Source organism: Elephas maximus, chromosome 22 (genome assembly GCF_024166365.1).
Source record: "Elephas maximus indicus isolate mEleMax1 chromosome 22, mEleMax1 primary haplotype, whole genome shotgun sequence".
Taxonomy (NCBI): domain Eukaryota; kingdom Metazoa; phylum Chordata; class Mammalia; order Proboscidea; family Elephantidae; genus Elephas; species Elephas maximus.
This window is the reverse complement of record NC_064840.1, coordinates 72,398,913-72,426,252: the sequence shown is the minus strand read 5'-3', so window position 1 is coordinate 72,426,252 and position 27,340 is coordinate 72,398,913.

Genomic DNA, 27,340 nt, shown 5'->3' with positions numbered 1-27,340 from the left:
GTACTCACTCTGATAATATCAAGTAGGAATATGGTTACATCATAACACTTTTGAGTTTGTCACCTAGTGCTGTCTACGCCTACTTCATCAAATTGGTTAAAAACTGGTCCTGATTCCCATTAGGAAGCTGTAAGCAATACCTATGCTTAAGGTATCTGCCTTTCTACTCTTTCCTGTAGACAAATATAGTTTGAAGTTTATAACTAGAAAAATCTTGGGCAGGGGGTGGTTTGTTCTGAATTCTAAAGATACTAGGAGAGGGGAAGAAGAGGATGGGGTGACTGTAGCCATTTGGGTTGTTGGAAGGACTACCTCTTCAAAGACATTAAAAATAAGAAAAATGCAATCTACTATCACTGTAATGTCATATAAGAAACCCCCACCAAAAAATAAAACTAAGAACGACATATCACTGTATAAAGTAATTCATCAAAAGGGATAAATTTAGCTCTATGAAAAAAACCGTAACATTATTTTTATTTTTACTATTTTTCTGTGAATTTGTGAAAATTCATCTCACATCAATGCTACGGATCATAAACTTTGGGTAAAGATTTGACAAGCGGTGGGGTAAAGGACTTGGGATATTTCAGCTTCATAAGAAAAGCAAGATGAAGGTTGACGTGCTCGCTAAGTCCTTTGTGTAATTCCCATGCGCCTTCTACAGCTCTGTCCTCCCTCTCTTTCTGTCCTGGCCCCTCTGCAGTCATCTGACTCTGCTGTGAAGGCCATCGTGGCCTAGGAGTAGCTATATCTTAGGACACAGAGGCTCCAGCCTCACTCCTCAGCAGGCCAGCTGGAGCTGTGGGGAAGCTCAGACTCCTATCTCTACCTTGTTAAAACCTGTGAGTTCCTAATGAGCAAAGAGGAAACCTTTCAAGACCATCTGACCAATCCTTCTAGAGTTTGTTCACCTTCTCTGGGAGATGTTCATCCACCCTAAGGTGTGGAACTGAAAGAAGATCAGTCAGTTAATTTAAAAAACATTTCCCGGGTGCATTTCAATGTGCCTCAGCCAGATACTGTCAGGTCAGCTCTGACTTACGGAAGCCCCATGTGTGTCAGAGTAGAACTGTGCTCCACGGATTTTCAGTGCTAACTTTCCTGAAGGAGATCACCAGGCCTTTCTTCTGAGGTGCCTCTGAGTGTACTAGAACCCCCAACCTTCTCCTTACAGGCCTAGTGTGTTCACTGTACCAGCCAGGCACTCCTTGATACAGCGCTATGTTGTGGTCAGTTGCTCTTGAGTAGATTCCGACTCATGATGATCCCAAGCGTGCAGAGTAGAACTGCTCCATGGAGTTTTCGAGGCTATGACCTTTCCAAGGGCTTGCTTCTGAGGAGCCTCTGGGTGGGTTTAAACTGCCAGCCTTTCAGTTACTAGTCCAGAGCTCAACCATTGGCATCACCCAGGGACTCTTTGATATAGTACTGGGCACTGGTAATATAGAGAAAGATGTCATGCCCCTTAAAGAACGAAGAGAAGTTATTCACAAGAAGATCCATGGGCAGGAATGTGTAGAATGAAGTCATGAACAGATTGTAGTTGGAAGGTGCAGTGGGAGCAAAGGTGCGGGGCTCGGGACAGATGCCTGGGTTGCGTCATCTTTATTTCCAGGTTGTAAATGCATCGCAGATAGAATTTTTAAAAATAATTACTTGTATATGAATGTGTTCGGTCATTCAACAAGCATTTATTGAATACCCGCTGCATACAAGGCAAGAGGCATGAAAAGATGAATAAGGCTTATTCTCTGTCCTCAAAGAGCTCACAGTTCAGCCAACAGTATTTATAAAGAGATAGATGCTAAGACAGAGGTGACAACAGAATGTAACAGGAACAGGAAGAACGAAGCAGTTTGTTTTGATGAAGCATGTCAGGAAGACTTCACAAGGGAAGAGATGTTGACATAATTAAACAGAATGAAAGGGACAACTTCACCCGAGAAGTATTGCCAAGATGTTTAAAAATGTTCGTACTTTTTTTAGTTTGCCCTATTTGTGAGCAAATGCTTCAACCATTGACAGTTATAAATTAGATGTTAATTAATGAAGTGACAATGATGCAAAGATCCAGATTTATTTTAGAAAGATATGGTAGAATAGAGCTTGCTAAACTCAAGTTATGCAAATAAAACTGACTGCATTTATGATTGAACTAGAATTGGGAACGTTATTTAAATACATTAAGTATATTCTAATAGACTGATATTGTTAGGTGCCCTCAAGTCGTTTCCAACTCAGGGCGACCCTGTCTGTGTACAACAGAATGAAACACTGCCTGGGCCCGCACCATCCTCACAATGGTTGCTGTGTTTGAGCCCATTATTGCAGCCACTGTATCAGTCTACCTCCTTGAGGATCTTCCTCTTTCTTGTTGGCCCTCTGCTTTATCAGGCATGAAGATGTTCTCCAGGGACTGGACCCTCCTTTTAACATGTCCAAAGTACACGAAATTTAGTCTCACCACCCTCCCTTCTAAGGAATATTTTGGCTGTACTTCTTACAAGATAGATTTGTTTGTTCTCCTGGCGGTCTGTGGTCAGTTTGGCTGTACTTCTTCCAGGACAGATTTGTTTGTTCTTCTGGCAGTCCATGGTATATTCAATATTCTTCACCATCACTGTAATTCAAAGGCAGCAATTCTTCAGTCTTCCTTATTCATTATCCAGCTTTGTCATGCAATGAGGCTATTGAACATACTATGGCTTAGGTCAGGCACACCTTAGTCCTCAAGGTGACATCTTTGGTTTTCATCACTTTAAAGAGGTCTTTTGTAGTAGATTTCCTCAATGCAATACATCTTTTGATTTATTGACTGCTGCTCCCATGGGCGTTGACTGTGGATCCAAGTAAAATGAAATCCTTGACAACTTCAGTCTTTTTTCCATTTATCTTGATATTACTTATTGGTCCAGTTGTGAGCGTTTTTGTTTTATGTTGAGGAGTAATCTATACTGAAGGCTCTGGTCTTTGATCTTCACCAGTAAGTGCAGCAGTACATCGACAGGGAACTACCAGAAATTCAAGCCATATTCAGCAGAGAACGTGGAACAAGGGATATCATTGCTGATGTCAGATGGATCGTGGCTTAAAGCATAGAATACCAGAAAGATGCTTACCTGTGTTATATTGACTGTGTAAAGGCATTTGACTGTGTGGATCATAACAAATTATGGATAACATTGTGAAAAACGGGAATTCCAGAACACTTAGTGGTGCTCCTGAGGAACCTGTACATAGATCAAGAGGCAGTTGTTTGGACAAAACAAGGGGATACTGCCTGGTTTAAAGTCAGGAAAGGTGTGCATCAAGGTTGTATCCTTTCACCATACTTATTCAATCCGTATGCTGAGCAAATAATCTGAGAAGCTGGACTATATGAAGAAGAACAAGGCATCAGGACTGGAGGAAGATTTCATTAACAACCTGCGATATGCAGATGACACACCCTTGCTTGCTGAAAGCAAAGACATTCTAATAGATAAAAAAAATAGCAAGTATTTATTCAGCTAATTTTCTGTTTAAAATGATGTATATTTAACCTTGGGAGTCCCTGAGTGGTGCAAACAGTTAATGTGCTCAGCTGCTAACCCAAAAATTGAAGGTTCAAGTTCACCCAGCAGCACCTCAGAAAAATGGCCTAGCAATATTCTGCCCAAAAATCAGGCATTGAAGGATTTATGGAGCACAATTCTACTCTGACGCACATGTGGTCACCATGGGTTGGAGTCAACTGGACAGCAACTGGTATATTTAGTATCATGCATTTCTAATTCCAGGATCCCTGGTGACACAGTGGTTAAAGTGCTCGGCTGCTAACCAAAAGGTCGACGGTTCGAACCGACCAGCCCCTTGGCAAGAGAAAGATGTGGCAGTCTTGCTTCGTAAAGATTTACAGCCTTCAAAACCCTAGGAGGTTGTTCTATTCTGTTCTGTAGGGTCACTGGGGGTCAAAATCAACTTGATGGCAATGGGTTTGCTATTCCTAATTCCTTTAGTCCTCAAATGAAGGAGGTCGGTTCCACTTGGGGTGGGGAGGGATTTAGGAAAGGCTTTATAGAGAAGTGATCCATAAAAGCTTCATTGCTTCTCCCCCATGTCCACTCTTCTTTGGTTTTATTGTCCAAAATGCTTTTTATGAATGTTGTATCACTACGGCCACCCAACCAGCCTATACTGTTACTGCCACATACTTATTCAATGATGTAGAGGCAGGAGACAGTGACCTGTAAGGCTCCTATAGTCTCAGTCTTGTAGGATCCATGTTTGGCTGTTCTCAGTGTCAGCAGATCACTGGCCGCTAACAAAGCATATCAATGACTGCTCAGGGTGGACACTTGAAAGATGTGTCCACCAACTCAGAGAGATAGACCGTATTTGTAGGAAAGCTCTGGACACCTGACTCGGGAGACAAAGGTACAGAAGTTCCGCCATCTTTGGTTTCGCTTTGAAATCCTAATGACTGTTGGGTTTTCAGGTATCCTGTGTTGGGCTGTCCCCTTCTCTTCCTAAGCACATCTCACTCTGTTTTACTTGGAGCAGGACTGAAGTTCAGATACAAGGAGGATAATAATGCCATATTTCTAATACCTAGATATCCCTAGGGATGGTAATGAAGTGGAGTTCAGGTGGGTTCTTCGTCAGTTCCAACACTCAAGGATACTCTTTGGCTTCTGGAGAAGACAAATCTCCCCTACATCTTCTCTTGGACTTTTTCTGAAACTTTGCAACTGATTATTCAGCAAAATCCTCACTAGAGCAATTCTGATAACTAATTTATGCCTATTTACAAAAGCAAAACAAAGAACTATGGAGAGAACCATCTGAGCTGAAGAAATTATGCATTATTCATTCAACAAACAACTCTTAATTAATTTTAGCATAATGTGCTAGACTTGTCAATCCTACCAAGTTTTTTTAATTATTTCCCAAAGGGTCATGCTTTTTTTTTTTTCACATTGCAGCAGACATATTTCCTACTTCAAGAGTATTTCCCAGTATTTTTAATTTTGGAGAACATTTTTATTAAATGGGAAGGAATCTGGGACTTTTTAAAAGTTCAAGTCCGTCTCAGTAGGGAGGAAGGAAGAAAGGAGGGGAAGAAAAAGGACAGTGTTTATCTGTGTTACCTTGAGAGAAGCAAAGAAATAGTAGAAGGAGATTTTTTAAGAACGTTACAGTTATGATAGGCCTTTCTCCTACATAGGCCTATATTGAAAATGTGCAAATCTCCTTATGATCTGGTATTGCCTAGATCTAGGTACTAAGCACTTCGAAACAACAGTGCCCAAAATCTGTGGCCACTTCACTACGGGAGTGCGTAGACACCAGTGTGGAAGCTTTTGGTCTTATTACAATTACTTTGTTCGAAATGTGTCTTTACCAAGTACAAATCTCTGGCCCTAGCTTCTAATGTTGCATTTTAAAAGCTCCAAATTAAAATTCCAATACTGCAGACATTGTTCCCAGCAAATATTTTGATGAGATGAACCTCTAAAGGTAATTACAGTCAAGATTCAGGTAGCCACTGTAGGTGGAAAAGGTTTGTCTCCCCCTTGACTGGGCTTATTCTTTTTTTAGTACAAGACTCCTGATACTTGTTCTGATTGCTAGGTCTCTGAGGATATCATAGAGGATGTGAGGGAAGACATCTTTACCTGTACAGAGGTGAAGTGGAGAGCTAACTAATCATGAATTAAAAGCTGAAAAAGTTCCGTACTTCAAACATTTTTTCCATTGTTCTGAACTTTTTTCTTAGAGCTGCTGTTCTTGTCTCATGGTTGTGACGTCTTGAAAACCCCTTTGAATTTGTCTTAGTTTCTTGGTGCTGCTGAAATAGAAATGACCACATATGGTGGCTTTAATGAGCAGCAATTTGTTTTCTTCCAGTTTGGGAAGCCAGAAGTCTGAATTCAGGGCACTGGCTCTAGGGGAAGACTCTCTGTTGTCTGTGGCGGGAAATCCTCGTCTCAATTTCTCTAGCTCTGATGTTCCTTGGTTCCTTGGTGATCTCCACGTGGCATCTGTCTTTCTCTCATGTGTGCTTCCTCATCTCTGTGCTTAATCTGCTCTTTTTATGTTTCAAAAGTGACTAAGTTTTTCACCAGCATGGCCTCATTAACACGAAAAAGAAAACTCTATTGCCAAATGTGATCAAGTACAGAGATAGGGGTTAGGATTCAAACATGAATTTTGGGCGGACACAAGTCAGTCCATAACAAATGTTAATTGTTGTTTCCTCCGTTAGCTTTGTTACACAGTTGTTACTTCCTCTGAGTTTGGGGTCAGTCTCATAATACTGATTTTTCTGAAATGTTTGGTGATTTTAGTTGTTTATTTTAGTTGTTTTCCATGTTTGTACTGGTGTTGTCCCTGGGTTGCTGATTATTAGGGCTGGTGGTAGTGTGGGATTCACTGTTCCATCTACTTTTATTAATTTAGTAGTATTTGCTCTAGTATTTTCATTGTTCGTTATGGCCACTTGGCCATTCTCTCTTGGTATAAGTGAAACTTGACCTTCCTCAACATGAGAAAAAGATTCTACTTGCAGGCGGGGCAGATTTTGGTGCTGTGAGTTTGAGTGAGTTTGGGAAAAGCGGTGAGAATGCACGAATGAAGTCTACCTGCTGGAGCAAGGCAGGACTTTCCCTCCTAAATCAAAGCACCATCTTGACTTCTTTTCTCCAGTTCTTTCTAACAAGGTGTTTCCCTGTCTGTCTCTTCTGCAGCGGCCACTGTGTGTTCTCTCAAAAACTTCTCAAGCGTTGTTGTTAAGAGACTCCACAATACTCGCTTTAGAAGAAACGCCATTGCTTGGTTTAATACTTGAGGTAACACTGAGGATCTTGGTCTTAATTGAGGCTTCTTTCCCACAATGAGCCTCTTTGACACGTACTACAGATTATCTGGGGACTTAAAACAACAGCGCCCAGATGCCACCCAGATGGATTAGATTGGAATCGAGGAGTAAAGTAAAGGGTGGGGGGGTTGGGGTCCACTCATCAGTAATATTTTTATCAGCAGCCCAGGGTTGCTCATATCAAACTATCTACTGTTTCATCTTTCCATTTATAATTAATTAATGTAAACCAAAGTACTATTGTTAATAGTTTTCAAATTTGAATCCCGTGTCTACATTTAGAGAGGTGATCTTAGACTTGGTCTTTGCATTAGACTCTCTGAGAATGCTCCAGGTTAAAATGCAGATTCACAGGGCCTCCACTAACTCTGGTTCTCCAAACAGCCTTTCGAAAACTGAATTTTTGGAGCCATTGACCTAGTAGTAGTCATTCCTTGCCCCTGAAAATCAAACATCAATCTGGTTGACATTTCATATGGGGGAACATACAACCTTTTATTTAATATGCAGCTCCAGAAGGAAGTTCTGTAAGGGGCGAGGTCGTGTTTAATCTTCAAGACCAAGGTAAAGAGCTTGGCTTTTATTCTAACTGTGAAAAAAAAAACTGTGAGAGAGATGTTTAAAAATAAGTTTATAGGCAGAGTGACATGACCCGAGTCAGACTTCTACTAAGGCCCTGCATCTAATTTTGTTTTTGTAATTTCTTATTCTTTTTCTTAAAGAAGACCCTTCAAATTGCGTAAGCTTAAAAAAAAAAAAAAACCTCATAGTAACCCTATAGGACAGAGTAGCACTGCCCCATAGGGTTTCCAAGCAGCCGGTGGATTCAAACTGCTGACCTGTTGGTTAGCAGCCATGCTCTTACCTGCTGAGCCACCAGGACTTCGCATAAGCTTTAGACCTCCAAAATCCGGGATCCGTCTGGTGATATTCTTCATAAAGAGCCCAGCAAAGAGCCTGGCACACACTGGACCCTCAGTGAACGGAAGTACTTCCTCTTCATCCAGTTTTTCTTCTCCTGAAAGCTGTGCCTCACCTCATCCATTTTTATATTTCAATCTCTAGCTCGATGACAGGCACCAAAAGACATTCATAAATATTAGCTGAATGAATGATAGAATGTGGGGCAGGAGTAAAGGAGAACTGACTCATGGGTTTGTTCCTTCTCCTGTCACTAGGGGTACCAAGTAACTGACTTTTCAAATGCAAAACATCTTCTACGATGGATGGCAGGGTCTCCTTGCCATGCATGACTGGCTTTTAATACTGAGAATAAGAACCAGTACTGTGAATTTTATGGGAGATTATATTGCTTCTGATTTTGTCAAAATGCTAGGAGGAGGCAAGAATGTAATAATCTTCTGAAAGACTAAGTGACCACAACTACCACAGCCTCCACCTGGTTACCACCAATGACTGCTCTAGCAAGGATCACAATAGAGGATCCCAGACAGGAAAAAAAAAAAAAGTTTTTTTTTTTTTTTTGAGCGGGAGAAAAATGTTGAGCAAAATTCAAATTCAAATTCGCACACACACACACACAAATGACCAGGCTTGCTGTTCTTACAGAGACTAGAGAAACCCTGAAAGTATGGCCCCCGGACACTCTTTTAAAAGTACTGAAGTCACTCCCAAGGTTCACACTTCAGCCAAAGATTAGACAGGTCTATAGAGCCAACAATAACACGTGTGAGGGGCGTGCCTAGTAGTTCAGTCATGTGTACGAGACTAATGAGCACACCAGCCCAAAAGCAAAGATGAGAAGGCAAGAAGGGACAGGAAAACTGGATGAACGGGAACAGGGAACCCCAGGTGGTTAATTTAAAAAGAGAAATTGGAAAAAAAAAAAAAGAGAGAGAATACAATTATTAATGCAGCCTGTTTTGTTGATTGTGGGGCTAACAAGCTGTTGGCCTTTTGAGAAGAACTTACGTGCTTTCCAAGAGATGCTCTAGAAGATACAGAACTACTCATTGCTTTTTTTGCTCTGTATAGCATTTATTACCCACTCCCCCCACACCGCAAATGAGAGACTTTTACATATTTCTCAAAAATCAATCAATATTCCTGGATCCCAATTATTACCCAGACTAAAAACTTAAATGTTATCCTCTCTCCACAATATACTTATACAGAGGTACTATGACTCATCATCTCAGCAGAAATACAAATTAGATTTTTAATTTTTTTTAAAAGCTTCCTCCTGGCTTGTTTTCTGGGACCCCCCATCCCTTCTTCTCCCTTTTCCACTGTTCTTTCTCAATGGACTCCTATTCTTTCCCCTTAAACTCTGGGGTTTTCTAGGCTTATGTCCAAGTTTCTTTCCTTCTTCCTCTTTCTATTATCCCTGGAAATTTCCACCTACTTCTCTAGCTTCACCTCCCTCCAGTGTCTCTAGAACTTTGCCTTGAGCCCTAAGCCCTTTCTTGATCTCAGGAGCCTTTTAGTTACATGTTTCTGGAAGCCTAGAATATAGATTTCAGTGGTTCATGCATCATAGTCAAGAGACACCTGGTTTGAGATCTTGGAGGATAAGTGTTGTAGTTATGGGGCCCCTCACGTGGCTGATGGTACAGAAATCAACGTCTGCAAAATTTAACAAAGTGGACAACCAAATTGTCTAATGGTGAAATAATATGAGGGTGGATAATACTTCAAAATGATAACACTAAAATGAATCAATTATTTCTGTTGTCACAAATTTCATTAACTCCCCCCACCCCATTAATCTGAATTATAGTGACTTTTACTTCCAGTCTTTCCCTTTAAAATAATTTTCTTATATTCATTTAAAATTTTTTGTTTAAAATGTAGAACCAAAAATACCTTCTTCTCTGAAAAAATAAGCTAAGAACACTGTGCTCCATCATTAAAATGATGTACAAACTTCTAATAGAAAATAATTCCATTCCAAAAGTTTTAATAAAATGATTCTCAAAAATAATTTTAACTGGTTACATTCAGAATATTGAAAAAAGTTCAGTAAAGACCATTCTCTATAGCTAACAGTGTTTTTATTTGATTATTAATTCGATTAGTTTTCATCCATTTCAAATCTTGGTTCTAGCACCTCAAATAAATTCAGATATTAACAATCCTGACAATATACGAAAATAGCCAGTTTCAGATGGGTTATAGGGAACATTATGATAAATGAAGAAAATACCGAAGTTGTCAAGGATTTCAATTTACTTGGATCTACAATCAACACCCATGAAAGCAGCAGTCAAGAAATCAAACGATGTATTGCACTGAGCAAGTCTGCTGCAAAAGGCCCCTTTAAAGTGTTGAAAAGCAAAGACGTTACCTTGAGAACTAAGGTGCACCTGACCCAAGCCATGGTATTTTCAGTCACCTCATAGGCATGTGGAAGCTGGACAATGAATAAGGAAGACCAAAGAATTGATGACTTTGAATTTTGGTGTTGGCGGAGAATATCGAGTGTACCACGGAGTGCCGGAAGAACAAACAAATCTGTCTTGGAAGAAGTACAGCCAGAATGCTCTTTAAATCAAGGATAGAGAGATTTTGTCTTGCTTACTTTGGACATGTTATCAGGAGGGACTAGTCCCAGGAGAAGGACATCAGGCTTGGTAAAGCAGAGGGTAAGCAAAAAAGAGAAAGATCCACAATGAGATGGGCTGACACAGTGGTTACTACAATGGGCTCAAATTTAACAGATGGTGCAGGACCGGGCAATGTTTCATTCTGTCATACATGAGGTTGCTATGAGCTGGAGCTAACTCTATGGCATGTAACAACAGCATAATCAGCTACAAATAACCTCATGCCTCGTCTCCCTTACAAGGGTCGTTACTACCATATCTTCTCATTTCTAATGTTCTCCAACTCCTTCCGTGACCTTTACACCACTATCCACGAGATGAAAAAACAAAAACCACAATACACGTATCTTCACTGGGAGGTGAAACTTTCTGGCACAGTCAGCTCCCTGTTACCCTGTGAATCCTCCCTCAGTGTACCAGAAGTCTGCCACCACAGACGTCATGATGCTTCCGAGTGTAAACTCTGCATCTGATTATCTGAGTTCAAAGCCAGCTTTAAACTCAGTTAGTTAAAATAAAAAATAAAATGAAAAACCTTAAATAAGATGTTGACGTTATCTGAGCCATTGTTTCGTAACCTTCAGAATGAGAATAATTGTATGCTGTTGAGAGAATCCAATGAAATAATACATGTGAACTACACAGTATAAGGCCTGATTCATAGTAGGAAACCCTGGTGGCATAGTGGGTAAGTGCTACAGCTGCTAACCAAAAGGTTGGCAGTTCGAATCCACCAGGCACTCCTTGGAAACTCTATGAGGCAGCTCTACTCTGTCTGAAATAAATGGTAGCTTTTTTAATTCTGATCATTGATATTACTTCAGCATTAGGGACTCAGTGGCCATTATCGTTGGTAATTGTGGCAACAATTGTACCAGGTCTCCTCCCTCCAACTTGCTACATTGAAGGTAACTCAGGTAGTTCAAGCTCCCCTTGGAAATTCTGACCACTCCCAAGTTATCCTAGTTCTTCATGAATCTTGACCACCTTTATTCAGTCCACAGACATTACTGAGTGCCCATTATGTGGCAGGTATTGGGCTAGGCACTAAGAGTGTAGAAATCTGCAAGCAGATGGTTCTGAACCTTGACTTTTGACTTCTGCTTTAAACCATGATGAAGTAACTGGTTCCAAGCTAGCCCTAGTAGTTAAAGACAAGTATAAAACTAGACAAAGGCCCTTTCTGGATTATAAAGCAGAACAAAGCCAAACCTAACCCACTGCGTTCGAGCTGACTCTGGGTCTCTGAGAGACCCCATGGGGTTTCCAATGCTGTAAATCTCTATGAAAGCAGACTGCCACATCTTCCTCCTTCGGAGCCGCTGGTGGTTTCGAACCACTGACCTTTTAGTTAGCAGTTGACTGCTTTATTGACTGCACCGTCAGGGCTCCTGTAAAGCAGAAAGGAGTATCCAAATAGGTCATGTCTTTTTTGTCGAGCTTAGGAGACAGAGATCAGCGTTTAGGGTGGCTAAGGCAACCGTAATTAGCAAGCATAGTACTGAATAAGAGAGGGCTACACAAAGAAAGAGCTCCGTGAACTTACATAGGGTTCCCTTGAGGCTTTAGCTAAATACTAAGATGCATATGGGGACATGGGTGGTTCAGTGGTAGAATTCTCACCTTCCGTGCAGGAGACCTGGGTTTGATTCCTGGGTCCAACCTCTTGCACAGCTCCTTGTGCAGCCACCACTTGTCCGTCAGTGGAGGCTTGCATGTTACTATGATGTCGAAGAGGTTTCAGCAGAGCTTCCAGACTAAGGTGGATTAGGAAGAAAGGCTCGCTGATCTACTCCCAAAAAACAGCCTGTGAAAACCTTATCGCTCACAACAGTCTGATACACAACTAATTGTGGGGTTCGTGCAGGACTGAGCTGCGTTTTGTTCGGTTGTGCATGGGGTCACCATTAGTTGGGGACCAACTCAATGGCAGATAATAGCAACAAGATGCAATGCACAGGGTGAGACTCCACAAAGCTGAGCAAAAACAAACTAATAAAACCAAAAAACTACTGGGGAAAGAACGAACAGAGATCATAGCTGAACAAGTATTAGGCTTGTACAGGGCTGAGAAACATTTGAGTTCCAACCAGCCCAAATGCAGATAACTTGTTGAACACATGAGTATTTGAAAGAGACTCCAGAAAGGGCATACCTTAGGAGCAGAGCTAAGTTAGTTCTAAAATAAGGCTGCTGTAGACCCAGCTTAACAAAGCTTAAAAACAAGCCTCAAAAGGATCAAGTTGATCCATAACTAAATTACCTGAGTGCCAGAATGCTCAGTTCTCTTAGGAATAATTTACTTTGTGCGGTATCCAATAAACTATGCAAAGAAGCATGCAAAAGTGATCCATATCGAAGAGAAAAATAAATCAATATAAATAGATCCAGAAATAACAGCAATGCTGAAATTAGTAGATAAGGACTTTAAAAGAACTATTATACATGTGTTCAGGGATTTAAAGAAAAACATAATAAAGAGAGAAATGGAGGCTATAAAAAATAACCAACTTGAATTTATAAAGCTGGAAATGCACGTCTAAAAAAAATTCTTAGATGGGCTTAACTGCTGATTAGGCACTAGAAGAAAATGTCAGTGAACTTGAAGACAGCAATAGAAACTGAAGCACAGGGAGAAAAAAGGCTGAGAAAATGGACAGAGCAACAGTGACCTACGGGAAAATGTCAGGCAGTCTTACATACATTTATTTGGGTTCTAAAAGGGAGGAAGGAGAAAAAAATATTTGAAGAAACCATGACTCCAGATGCTACATATTTGATTTAAAAAAAAATAAGCAACGCACAAAGCCAAGATGCTCAGTGAAACCCAAGCCAGATAAACGGGAAGGAAATCATACCAAGATATATCATAATCAAATTTATGAAAACCAGTTAAAAGAGAAACTCCTAAAATCAGTCAAAGGGCGGGGGGGAGATTATATACAGAATAACAAAAATTATACTCATCACTACAAGCCAGAAGGCCATAGAATGACATATTTTAAGTGCTAGGGGGTAGAGATGTGTGTGGAATGTCAGTCTAGAATTCTACATTCAGCAAAAATATCTGTGAAAAATAAAGGCAAAATAAATGATATTTTTCAGACAAACAAAAGGCCAGAGAATTTATTACCAGCAGAACTTCACTAGGAAATTTTAAAGAAATGTCATCAAGCTGAAGGAAAATGTTATCAGAAGAGAACTTGGATCCAATTTAGAGTGCCAGAAATTTAAATATGTGGGTTAATATGAACGAATGTTTTTCTTTTTAAAAAGATAAACTTAAAAATATAAGAGAAAAATATTTTAAGAGTTGTTTAAACCAAAATTAGTAACAATACTGTTTATAATACATGTAAAACAAAAATGTATCACAATATTTGTATGAAGAATGGAGAGAGAAAATGGAATTACACCATTGTAAGGTACTTACATTACATACAAAGTGGTAGAATATTATTTGATGGTAGAGTATGATAAGTTAAAGATGCATATTATAAACACTAGACAAACCTCTAAAAGTAATATAAAGAAGTATAACTAATAAGCCAATATTGTTACCGTCGAGTTGATTCCAACATGGGGCAAATAGGAAACATTATTTAGTTGGTCCACTTAAACCCAGCCATATCAATAATTACATTAAATATAAAACGGCCAACTTAATTAAAAGGCACAGACTGGCAAAGGGGCTGGAAAAAAAAAAAAAAGCACCAACTCTATGCTGTCTACAAGAAACCATTTTAAAAATAAAGGTGCAGGTAGGTTATAAGTGTTTTTGTTTGGTACCATTGACTCGGTTCCCACTGAAAAAGAGATACCACGCAGTCTCTAATCCTAAGGAAGCTGAAGTATCTACACCAGTATTTAAAAAAATTTAACTTCAGGACAAGGAATGTTACCAAGGTTAAAGAGGGAGATTTCATAACGTTAAAGGATCAACTCAGGATCAGACAATCCTAAATTGTGTATGGACCTAGTGACAGTGCTTCGAAATACATGCACCTTGGTTATAAATCAGAATCACCTGTGGGGCTTTAGAACCGCTGCTCAGGCCCAGTTCACACCTGTGCCTGCTGTTTTAGACTCTGCAAATCTGGGACCTGGTGGGGGGTGGTGTAATTTTTAAAACCTGTCTGAGGCTGCTGTGCAGCCTGTCTTAGGGGCGCCTCTGCTCCGTGCTCTGTGCTCAGCACTTCACAGATTTTAATGTCCTGGGTTCTCACACTTACTGTGAGGAGTGTGGCCATGGGGAAATAGACTTAGAGGGCTAAACCATCTGCTTATGGCCACAGAGCCTGGCAAGAGCCTGGATTCAATCCCAGGTCCGTCCAACATCATGTTTAGCAAAGTAGAGGGTCAACGAAAACGAGGGAAATGCTCAGTGAGATGAATTGACACAATAACCCCAACAGTGGACTCAAACAGACCAACAACCATGGAGATGGTGCAGGACCAGACAACATTTCATTCTGGTATGCATAATGTCAGTGTGAGTCAGAGCCAACTTGAGGGCAATTAGCAACAATGTCCACCTCCCAACGCCCGTGCTCTGCACAAAACCGCACAGCTTCCCATAGACAGCCAGTCTTTCCATCCAGATACGGGCACAACCCGGTTCCTTTATGCCTGAGGGAAGAAGAGGCAGATTTTGAAAGGAATTGTTTTTTAAATTCTTAAAAACACTAAGAAGTAAATGACTTTTTAAGTTCCATTACTGCATTCGTAAAACACATACTTACAGAAATGAGCTAAAGTTTCCATACTTTGACAGGCAGAGTAAAGAACGTGGTTGTGGTCCATAAACTGAGGTTAGTTTCTAAGCTGTTTTAAATGGACACAAGAAGGCACACTTCTCAAATCCAGCTGGTTTTGCCAATGGCTTTGAAAGCTAATCAGTACACCCAGTTTTCTGAGACACGCTCCTCTGGCATGGAACTGTCTTTCCCGGAATTGTAAAGCGGCAAAGGAGATGCTCAGCCTTTCTGATGGAGCACATATCCCGGGATCTACCCATTGTCTCTTGGTATGTCTGACTCACGAACCCATAAGAGGTCCTTAAAGAGCTCAGAATAGGAGGGCCTGGTGACCGCACTCCAGCAGGAATTAAGTTCTTCCTTCAGGGTATGATTATCTTAGTGAGCCATGGCTGCATAGGTTGCATCATATGAAGAAGAAAATTCAGGAAAAGTTGGCAGCTGAAAGGATAGAAAACTAAAAGCTGAGGTTGTATTGGAGAACAAAAGCAAAATAGGAATCAAAGCCAGCTCTGTGTCATACATTGAAGAGCCATTCTGAGTGAGGAAGAAAAGATGGAGCTGCAGAAAATGACTCACTGGCTCTCAGCATCTGTAGACTGCTCTGCAGTGCTGCTTTCCTCTGCCTCTCTTCTGTGTAATTAAATGGGAAGAGGGTGTCCACATCAGGGGAGGCCTGCAAGGTACTTTATAGCTTAGGTCATTAGCCAAAGTCAGAACCACGCTTGGGAATGAATAGCTGCAAGCCACACATGAGAACCTACAAGTCCAACCATACCGGAAAAGGGCTATTCTTAACCCTTCGGAACGTCAGTCACTGAAGTAAAGGGTAAAATGTGGAAAGAGGCAAAGATGTGCGGGCTCATTTCTTAGAGCCCTCCAAGAAAACACCGGCCTGTCAACCAAATCAAAGACACCATCAGGAAGAGATTGCCAATAGCAGTATTTAAGGAATAATGTTTGCAAATGGAATGCGTATTTAAGAACATTGTTGTTAGCTGCTGGCCAGTTGGTTTCCACTCATAGCAACCCCAAGTACAACAGAGCGAAACACACTGCCTGGTTCTGAGTTGTACTCACAATCGTTGCTATGCTTGAGCCCGTTGTTGGAGCCACTGTGTTAATCTATCTTGTTTAGGGTCTTCCTCTTTTTCATTGACCCTCTACCAAGCTGTCCTTCTCCAGGGACTCGTCCCTCCTGATAGCATGCCCTGATAAAGTGCACGAGATGAAGTCTTACCATCCTCACTTCTAAGGAGCATTTTGGCTCCTTAGAATAGAATTAGAGATTAAATTTGATTCAACTGAAAAAATATAAACTGATATACTTGGAAATAAAATAATATGACATGCCAAAGAGACAAAATATGAACACTAGTGAATGAGTGGATGAAAAGCAGGTTTGGGGCTATTAAAATAGATAAAATAAGAAGCTTTTTTTGTTTTTAATTCCACTAATGGCTTAGTAACCTGCATTTTCTAGGGTCTGGAAATTAAATCAGTTGAAACTATATATATTTGGCTAGTCTAGTCTGTTTCCTTAAGAAATTTTCTCCCCAAAGTTAAAGATCTGAAGAAACTTAGGAAGTGGCTATTAACAATTATGAAAAGTCATTCATTAAAAAAAGGTCTTTGATCACTAACGAGATCAAAGACGCAGCCGCATTGACTGAGAGATTGCTTCTCAGACAGAAGGGAAATACGAAGCAGAGCGCAAGAATAGGCTGCAGCGGAGGCCGTTTGATTATTTTTTCTGCCTGTGGCATTGGGGTCAAGGTCTCTGACCAAATACAACCTCAGTCAGTGGGCATCCACTGTCACCGTTTGATTATTTTTTCTGCCTGTGGCATTGGGGTCAAGGTCTCTGACCAAATACAACCTCAGTCAGTGGGCATCCACTGTCACCGTTTGATTATTTTTTCTGCCTGTGGCATTGGGGTCAAGGTCTCTGACCAAATACAGCCTCAGTCAGTGGGCATCCACTGTCAGAGTCAAACCCTGAAAGGGCCATACCCTCTTCAAAATTTCCCTCCCACAGATCAACCTACCTAACTTCAGGGAGCCAATGCAAAATGAAAACGTGCGATCCCTGCTCTGAAAGTTATTAAGAATTTCAAGACAGTGAGAGCACAGCCTTAAACCAAGCGTGGGCTCTTCTGAACAGTCGTAGAGGTTGCACGCCCATGAGGCCCGCCCTGCTCCCCCGTCTCCCAGCCCTATCTTTCCTTCATCGAGGTAAAGCTTCCTTCTCTTCTGCTCATTTGGAAGGGTGTGCAAGTAGCGAGAGCCTTACCCCCGCACTTACCTGAGTTCCCATGTCTTCCAGGTCAGAGAAAAGGGAAAGCTTCACCCCACTTGCAGATTTGGTGATGAAAGTAAACCACATTTCTGAGTACTGGCTGTACAGAATTATAAGCCTAAAACAGTCAGAAGACATTTGTAGTGAGAGAAGTCCTGCCTCAGCAGGGACTAAGGTGAACGCATTCTAGTACCACAGTATTCCATTTTGCAATTCCTAGAACTCTGAAAATGTGTAAGTACATCACATAGAATGACTTGCACATCTGCAGTCTGGTTGTTTTAATAACTGAAGAAAAGCCTATATTGTTTAGAGCGAGCTATTGTCTTTTTCCTTCAAGTATATTAGTATTAATAATATATATATTTTTTAATTTTTTGGAAAATTTTATCAGGGAACCAGTCCTACCACGGTACTGTGGAATGGATATAAGAAAACAGCCATGGGTGAGGGATTCTTTCTCAGATGGTGTATAACCCCACATCGCCCTAAACATGCTCTGCAGATTGCTAATGCAAGGGGCATAGTGGGCAAATCCCCCCTTCATGGCTAACTGTGTGGTAAGGGTCAGCGTAAATCCAGTGGCCACCTGGGAATGGATCTGTCCTCAGCTTCCCACTTCTCCAGCCTTGAAGCCTACCGTTCCACGTTGTTCTATCATCCCTAGCCACCAGGGCTAGGTCCAGGGGTACCAGCGACAAGCACGTGATTGCCTGCACTTCAGACCAGCTGGTCTCTTCTTTCTCATCCCTAATCCCCGGGGCTAGGTCAGGGAGGCCCAGCTGCAATACAGAGTTCATCAGCCCCCTAGCTTCTGACTTGATGTTTCCCACTGCCCCTGTGGGTTCGTTAATTCCCTGGGACGGTTCACAGAACTCATGGAGTAGCATCTAGACTTACAGCTATCAATTTCTTCTAATCAGAAAGGATACAAATGAAGAGAAGTACAGGGCGAGGCCCGGGAGGGGTCCCAGTGCAGAGCTTCCATGCCCAGGGGCCATCCTTACCCTCCCGAGAACACAAGTTCCTTCTCTCCAACACAGAAGTTCCACTGAGCCTTCATCTTCCAAAGCCTTCTTTGGCCTCACCATAAGGCCATGATGACTTTCGTCTTGAGGCTTAGTCAGTATCAGGCCCCCAGGTGGTGTGGCTCTCAGGAACCCAGAACAAAAGGCCAAATTGCTCTCTGCACCTCCTAGGCTCCAGGCTCAAACAGGAGTAGGAAATGCTGCCAACTGCAGCACTGCTTTAGAGATCCAGGTATGAAAGCTTCCTGGATGGCCTGCGGATAAAAAAGGAAACACAAACACAAAGAAAACCCATAACCCATTTATCTAGGGTCACTGTGATAGGAATCCACTCAACTGCAATGAGTTTGGTTTTGTTTTTTTTTAAACTCAGTTTTGCTCCAATGTGCTTAATCCCAGAAAGCTTTCTTTGTGTAGTAACTATTAAAAGACTGGAGAATTGGTGTCAAATGTGCATTCGTTGGTTAAGTCTAGTTTAACAAATCCAAGGAGACCATAAGAAGGGGATTATTATTGATGAGGACCTTCAAGTTTCTAGGCATCGTTCTATGTAATGCATAGAACTGCATTAACTCAATAGAAAGCCACCCTCTGAGGTGGTTATTATAATCCTGATCTTATGTATGAGGTCAATGTGTTAAGTAACCCCCACAGTCACACAGCTTTAAGTGGTGCTGGGATTTTGAGCCAGTGTCTGACTGCAGAGTCTGGCGCTCCTTCCTCTACAACAATGAACACAAAACAACATAAACATATTTATATAAGCAAATTTATAACACCTACGGAGTCCATGTTCTCAGTCCTGCAGGTTCAACCTTCTATGAGATACAAACACTTGGCAGGTTTTTTAAAAATGAAACAATGAATCTGCCCTCTCAGGTGCCCTGCCATCTCCTAGGAGGTCCAGGAGACAAAGCTTTCTCTTCACAGCAGAGCTCCCCTGAACGATTGTACTGAGTCACTAAGATGAAGAATGCAGACTGCAGAATGCCTCTGTGTGACATCAGAGTGGCACAGTGGTTCAGAGCTAAGTTAAGTTAAAGATCGGCAGTTCGAATCCACCAGTCACTCCTTGGAAACCCTGTGCGGGCAGTTCTGCTCCGTCCTGTGGGGTCACTATGAGTCGGAATTGACTCACAGCAACGGGTAGTTGTTGTAGAACTGATGAGCTCTTCAGAATGTTGTTAAATTGAAATTAATGCTGAGAGTGTGGTAAATCTCACTAGGTTCGTGATTTAGAGAAATATGTGTTAGAAGCTTAACCTTGAAAAGAAACATACAAACTTTGCCTTAAGCTGAAATGAAATTTGCTGTTGAGATTCTTTTTCCCTCCACATTAAATAACTTGGTGTTTTAGGCTTGCTGGTTTTTCCAGATTCTGAGGAAACACATAATCTTTAACTGGGGACTCGTTGCACGTGTTAATAGTAAAGGAAGTATTTTATAAATAAAGCCAACCTAGGGTTGAGGCTCCATGCTGGAGGCACAGAGAAATAGAACACATGGCGTGATGGGGTAGACTAAGCAAGGTCTTCAGACCAGAGACTACAAGGACGGAAGAGCCACTCAGAGAAGAGTTCAGTCGTAATGGCAGCACTTGAGGGATAAATAGGGATTAATTAAAGAGACCTGACAGGCTGGCTGTAAAGCAGTCTGTGCGATAATACCCTAGGGAGGAAAGGGTAGGTGGGGCGCTGGGGCTGAGCTCTTCTGCCTGAAGAATGCCTTTCGCGTTTGGTTTTTTAGTTGTTCTGTAGTTTAGTTTTTCTGTGATGTGAGATCTGGATCTCATTTTCTTTTCCAAACAGTGTGCCATTTTTTCAACACCATTTAATAAATAATCCGCCTCTTTCTCACTGACTTGTAAAGCCACTTCTATCATCAACCAAGATCCCATTTACCTGTCTTCTGTTTCAGAAATCAATTTTCCACATATAAAAGGGTCTATTATATTTTCTCTTGTTTCCTATGTCAGCATCACTGCCTTCATTGTTATAATTATTATAATTTTTAAACATGATGGTGTATAATAAGGTGAGTGCCACCCATTTGTGCTTTTTTGGAAAAATGCCTTAGCCACTTATCCTCCTCCAAAATATCATGCTGGATAATTATTGGCTTTAGATTCAACGTATAGATTAATTTGGAGGTAAGTGACATCCTTAGAACATTTAATCTTCCTATTCATGAATATAATAAAGCTCTCTCTTCAGTTGTTTTAGAGTTTTATACATTTTTCTAAGGTGAATACTTAGGCGCTTCATACTTTTGTTGCTTTTATTACGGTCCTTCCTTTTCTAAGGAGCTTCCTATCTGATCTGATCACAGGTGTTTTTGAGAACCCAGATACTTTATAGATATTTTTTGCTTTTCTATAAGTCTTAAAAATTATTTTTTCCAGCTGTTTATTCCTGGTAAAGAGAAAATACTTTGGTTTTTGTATGTTGATTTTATATCTAGACCCAAAACCAAACCAAACCCACTGAAAGCTTGTTTAACTCTCTTAATCTGAAATGTTGTGGATTTATGTGGGTTTTCTTTGTAAGCACTTCCATTGTCTTCAATAACTGCAATCCTATATCTTCTCTTTCAATTCTTATACCTTAAAAAAAAAAAAAACTATTAATTAGGCTACAACCTGCAATGCTATGTTGAACAGTAAGGTGATTGCCAGGGTTCTGGTTTACTTTCTGCCTTACAGGGACTGTTGCTAAGTAACTTGCACAAAGGCATAAGCTAACCCAAGATGACAAAAGTAAGCCATTCTTTTAGCAGCCAGAGGACCTGGTCTGGATCAGAGAGCAGCGTCCCTTTCCCAAGGGAGGTGTGGGGTAAAAGCGGCAGCCCTGCTGCAGGGAGCAAAGAGACAATGGCTGGAGGATGTGAGAGAGGGTGTGAGCTCACGCAGTGGTGTTGCAGAATAATATTTACTGACACGGAGAGATGATCACAAATGAACTTAAACACATACCATATATCTCTTTGCATAAAACGTACATTCACTTGTGCAAAGAAATATGTCTATTTCTATGCATAAAGATTTTTTAAAAATGCTATATATACATATCTGTCTTGTGTTTAATATGTTCATTTGCATTTAATATATTTAATACATTAAATTGAATTTGAAACCTTAACATATATTGCATTTCAATCTTCAGTCCATCTGGACCTTATTTTGGAACATAGTGAGAAATAGCTATATACCTCTCCCCCCAAAATAATTAATTATCCCAGCACCATTTATTGACTAATTCAAAATTTTCCTGCCAGTTGATCTGTCATTTTAATCAAATCCTAAATACTTATTTGCACACAACCTATTCTGTTCTTTTGGCCTGTGTATTTAGGCACGTGTGTCACACTGTGTTAATTGTTGTGGTAGATAATATGATGCAATATTTAAAAGTTCAAGTTCCTGCTTGTAAAAACTGGGTCACGATAAGTCAAAATCAACTCCATGGCCGTGGGTCTGGTTTTGATTTTATAGTCCTTTACTCTTTCAGGCAAAAATTTAGAAAAATCTTGTCAAGTTAAAAAATAATGTCATTGAGACTTAGGTTTAGTTATATTACATTTATATATTATTTGGGGGATTTTAAGAACTCAATAATGTCATAAGATTTCTGAAGCTTACATATTTTATATATTCTAAAAGGCCTGGATAAGAGAATTAAAATTGCGTAGCACTCCGGGTTTTTCTTTTTCAAAAAACTGGCCAGAATTTTTAAAATTCTGAGTTCTTTATTTTACGTTCCTATTAGATTTTTTTTTGGCACAAGGTGTGCCTTTATTCCCAGCATCATGGGCAATGCAGAATGAGGTAAGTTTTGTTCTGCCAATATGACTTTATTTGAATAGTCTTTATTTGCGTTTGGAGTCCTGGTGGCGTAATGGTTAAGGGCTATGGCTGCTAACCAAAAGACCAGCAGTTCAAAGCCACCAGCGCCTCCTTGGAAACCCTATGGGGCAGTTCTACTCTGTTGTATATGGTTGCTATGAGTCAGAATCGATTCGACAGCAATCGGTTTGGTTGCTTACTTTTGTGTGTGTTTGAGTTATATGTTTGAGTTGCTGGCAATTTTTTTAAATCGAAGCTAGGCCCTATATCTTTTATTTGCATCAGTGCTGTATTCCAAAAGAGAATCCAAACTGCAAATGTTGGAAACAGGCTCCCCCTGCTGCTAGTTTTCGCACCTTCTCTTGCATCCTGTTCTCACAGAGCCTTTACAAATCCAGTTCATCCATTAGAATGGCAATGATAAAAAAAAGAAAATACTAGACATTGGCGAAGTTAGGGAGAAACAGGAACCCTCATCCATCGCTGGTGGGATTGTAAGTTGGTACAGCCATTGTGGAAAACAATTTGGCGATTCCTCAAAAAGTTGAACATAGAACTGCCGTAAAAAAACCCGTTGCTGTTGAGTCTATCCCGACTCATAGCGACCCTGTCGGACAGAGTAAAACTGCCCCACAGGGTTTCCAAGGAGTACCTGGTGGATTCAAAAAGCCAACCTTTTGGTTAGCAGCGGTCGCTCTTAATCACTACGCCACCAAGGACTGCCGTAGGATCCAGTAATTCCACTCCTAGGTATATACCCAAAAGACCTGAGAAGTTGAAAAAGAGGAGATGTCAGCATGGTTTAAAGGCAGTAGAATTCTGGTAAACGATTAACAACCAGCTCTCCCGAAAGCCCTGATTCGTAGCATTTGCCGATTTCCCTGGTGTAAATAGTACCTCCAGGGCTCATTTCAAGCTACCAACATGGGGTCGCCGAATGCAGAGTTGGGTAGAGATGTGCACAATTAGTTCTTTTAAGCCAGTTCCAGAACACCACTGGTTAGAGAATATGAGAAGGTTTGAGCTGGACTTTATGCATAGAATATGTGAGAGGCAACAGCAGGTAGCAGAAATATTTTAAAAATATATTAGATAGGCCTAAATTTAAATACAAATCCACTGCTGTGTAGCTTTGAACACTGTTCTTTGAATCTAAGTGTTCCTATCTCTAAGACGGACTAATAATACCTACATTATAAAACTATTAGAATTAAATAAGATAATGTACATAAATCACCTGAACAGAACATTTAATGATAACAATGATAGGCTGACTATTCCCATACACAGAGGAGGAAGGACCTTCTCGGCTAGAATACAGCATAGCCAGACACAAAGAGTGCTTACCATGTGCTGAAACTGGGGGCTTTACGTTGAACAGGTGGGGGCAGTGGTGGTTCACTGGTAGAATTCTCACTTTCCATGAAGAAAACCTGGGTTTGATTCCTGGCCAATGCATCTTATATGTAGCCATCAACCCTCTGTCCGTGGAGGCTTGCATGTTGCTGTGAGGCTGAACAGGTTTCAAGGGAGCTTCCAGACTAAGATGGACTAGAAAGAAAGGCCTGGTGATCTGCTTCTGAAAATCAGCTGATGAAGACGCTATGGATCACAACAATTCGATCCACAACCAATCATAAGGATAGTGCAGGAGGAGGTAGCATCCCTGAGTAGAGATCTGACTCAACGACAGCCAACAACATCAACAATGAACTGAGAGGTAAGAGTCAAGTAGGAAAGTATTCTGTTTAGTTGGCTATGAAAAAATAATTCTGATTAACATGAGAGATAACATATTGCAGAAATATGGAGAAATGATATTGGATGTGTAAGACTGAATTTTGATTTGGTTTTCTGAGTAAGAGGCAAGAGAAGGCAATGGTAAAATAACAGGATGCATGTTGTCCCAGGACTTCTAGTCCTGGTTCAAGGGCAGAAGGAAAAAGAAGTGCTTTTTTGTCTCTGTGTGCTGGGTGGGTCTATTTCTAGTTCTTACTTCCAGTAGAGGTGCAGCGCTTTGAGAGTCTTGGCTTCATGTAGGCTTCTTGTACCCAACTCCCTATCTGACAGTTGTCCAAGACTTCATCCATCTCCTGTCTCTGTTTAGGTATTAAAACAGGTGCCCCTAGGTAACCAAGGACCATCCTCCTCCTAGGTTACTGAGATGGACGATCCATTTTAAGGCAGCCACAGCATCACCACTCAAGCCTGCCACTACATTTTCAGTCTCATCTTCGTGTCTGTATCAGATGCACATTTAAGAAAATAAAAAATAAAATATACTCTTTTAAATATTTTATTTTTTATTTTATTGTGCTTTAGGTGAAAGTTTACAACGCAAATTCGTTTCTCATCCAAAAATTTATACACAAATTGTTGTGTGACATTGGTTGCAATCCCCACAATGTGTCAGGACTCCCCCCTTTCCACTCTGGGTTCCTCATGTCCATTCGTCCAGTTTTCCTGTCCCTTTCTGCCTTCTCGTCTTTGCTTTTGGGCAGGTGTTGCCTATTTGGTCTCATATACTTGATTGAATTAAGAAGCATGTTCGTCGCGTGTGTTATTGTTTTTTTTATAGGCCTCTCTAATCTTTTCGGGTTTTGGGTCTAACCTTTGGCTGAAAGGTAGACATCAGGAGCAGCTTCAGTTTTAACTTAGCAGGATGTCTGGGGTCCATAGTCTGGGAGGTTCCTCCAGTTTTTGTCAGACCAGTAAATTTGGTCTTTTTTGTGTGTGTGTGGATTTGTATCTTGTTCTACATTTTTCTCCCACTCTGTCTGGGACACACTGTAGTGATCCCTGTCAGAGCAGTCGGTGGTGGTAGTCGGGCACCATCTAGTTCTTCTGGTCTCATGCTAAAAATGTGTCTTTTAGCTAGCATATTTAGGTGTTTTTAGTGGGAGAATTTTTGAGATTATTTATTTTACAAGGGATAAGAACTCATAATCGCTATCAAAGTAAGAGTCCTTCAGCCCTCCAGTCCTATTTACCAATCATTCCCCAATTCTATCACTCCCAGCTGAACCCCCACTTCAAACCACCCCAAACCTCATCCTCCCACTAAATGCTCAACCTCTGCCCCATCCTCAACCCCAGCCTCCAGCTCTACCCTTGCCCCCTACCCTCTAACCAATTAGACCACTCACCGTGATCTTACAGTTCAAACATCACTTCCTGTAAAAAAAGTCCACAACAGTAAATGCTTTTTGATTAAAAAAGAACAGAAGTAGCAGAAAAAGCAGCTGAAATCCTCCCAGGAACTTTTTTTTAAATGACCTTTTTAGAAACTCATTTAAAAATGGTTTTATTTAAACTTCCCATCCTGTTTCCTCAATATTAATAATAATAATAATAACCTAAAAGCTTCAGTAATTAAGAGCAAAATTAGCACCCCAAAACCCCATCACAGGAAAAAAATTTTAATGACTTAAAGTCCTCTATTATAAAAGCTTCCATTTTCAGTGTTAAAGTTTCCAGCTTTATCTAAGTTATCAGTCTGCCTTTGAAATAAAAAGATGAGTGTGTTTAGTGGAGAGTGCTTTCCCAAAAGATAAGGACCTGACCTCTCGAGATTCTTCTGATGGAACACTCTGAGCACATAGTCCTGAGACCTAACTTCATGTGAGATTTTCTAGCAGCTGCTTCGTCTCACGGTCTCACCAACATGGCACCTTTCCAGAACTCCTGTCAAAATGTAGCTTACGAGTGGCTTCTCTGGTTTGATGAAAGGATAAAGATTCCAAAACTTGCCATCAAGGCATGTTTTCTTGGTCCTTCAAAAATGTATTATATTAGTAGATTTTCATCACCAGAGCGTCCTTAAAATGGGTTTAAAAAAATAACTTCTGACTCATGCACGTAGGTCTAGAAAAAGGTCCCTATGGTAGATGAAATGAGAGAGGGAGAAAAAACAAAAAAACAATGAGGGTCCGTACTTTTATTGGGATGAAGGGACTAGTTAAAAATTCCCTCCAATTTTGCAAAGAATTTGTAAATAGCCTGATTTCTTTTGATAATTCTTAAGTTTGTGAAGATGACCGGATGATGCAACTCCAATGTTTTAAAGAGGTAATTTCTTCCCCCTTTTGTACTGTTGGAGAGTTGTGTGTTCCTGTTGTTGCTGACACTTTGTGCAGTTTCAAGAGAAGCATCGTGGGGGACAAGGAGTCCTATCCAAGGCAGAGGGCCAAGTGTTTGTGGCAGCTGAGTTGTTCAAGTGTAGGGTGTGAAACTAGGCGGTGGTCTGGTTCTAATTATAGCTTCAGCCCTTAGTTTGTTCTGTTTTTTATTGTGCTTTAAGTGAAAGTTTACAGTTCAAGTTAGTTTTTCATACAAAAATTTATACACATATTGTTATGTGACCCCAGTTACTTACCCTGTAATGTAACAGCACACTCCTCTTTCCACCATGGATTTCCCGTGTCCATTCAACCAGCTCCTGTCCCTTTTTGCGTTCTCATCTCGCCTCTGGACAGGAGCTGCCCATTTAGTCCCATGTATCTACTTGAGCTAAGAAGCACACTCCTTACCAGTATCCTTTTATCTTATAGTCCAGTCTAATCTTTGTCTGAAGAGTTGGCTTCAGGAATGGTTTCAATTCTGGGCTAACAGAGTACGGGGACATGTCCTTTGGGGTCCCTCCAGTCTCAGTCAGACCATTAAGTTCTGAATTTGAGTTCTGCCCCCTACTTTTCTCCTGCCCCATCAGGGACTCTCTGTTTTGTTTCTTGTCAGGGCGGTCATTGGTGGTAGCCAGGCACCATCTAGTTCTTCTGGTCTCAGGATGATGGAGTCTCTGGTTTATGTGGTCTTTTCTGTCTCTTGAGCTAATATTTACCTCGTGTCTTTGGTATTCTTCATTCTCCTTTGCTCCAGGTAGGTTGGGACCAATTGATGTATCTTAGGTGGCTGCTCGTTAGCTTTTAAGACCCCCGATGCCACTCACCAAGTGGGATGCAGAACATTTTAATAAACTTTGTTATGCCAA